Source organism: Psittacula echo (genome assembly GCF_963264785.1).
Source record: "Psittacula echo genome assembly, contig: SCAFFOLD_157, whole genome shotgun sequence".
NCBI classification, from domain to species: domain Eukaryota; kingdom Metazoa; phylum Chordata; class Aves; order Psittaciformes; family Psittacidae; genus Psittacula; species Psittacula echo.
The window spans coordinates 1,267-1,737 of record NW_027664268.1 but is presented as its reverse complement, the minus strand read 5'-3'; positions in this window follow the sequence as shown (position 1 = coordinate 1,737).

The window sequence follows — 471 nt, the reverse complement described above, 5'->3', positions numbered from 1 at the left end:
GCTTTGGGCGTGGTCTTGGAGTCCATAAAAGGAGGTGGGGGGCGTGGTCTTTGTGACCTTATAAGGAGGGGGGCGTGGCCTGAAGGGGGGCGGGTCATGGGGCTCAGCCCCCTCCGGAGACCCCAAAATGGGGCTCCAAGGCCCTGAACCGGCCCCAATGATCCGGGGCCCCCCATGGGGCTCTTCCCATTGGCCCATGCTGCCTCCTTCACCCAATCCCCTTCCTCCTCCTGTAGCCCCGCCCAATCCCGTCCCTTCCTCCCTCGATCCCATCCTTCCTCTCCCATTGGCCCATCCCCTTTCCCCTCACCCAATCCCCTTCCTCCTCCCTTAACCCCGCCCTCCCCTCCTCCTTCACCCAATCGCGTTGCTTCCTGCCTTAACCCCGCCCATCCCCTTTCCCTCGCCCAATCCCCTTCCTCCTCCCTTAACCCCGCCCTCCCCCCCTCCTCCTTCACCCAATCGCGTTGC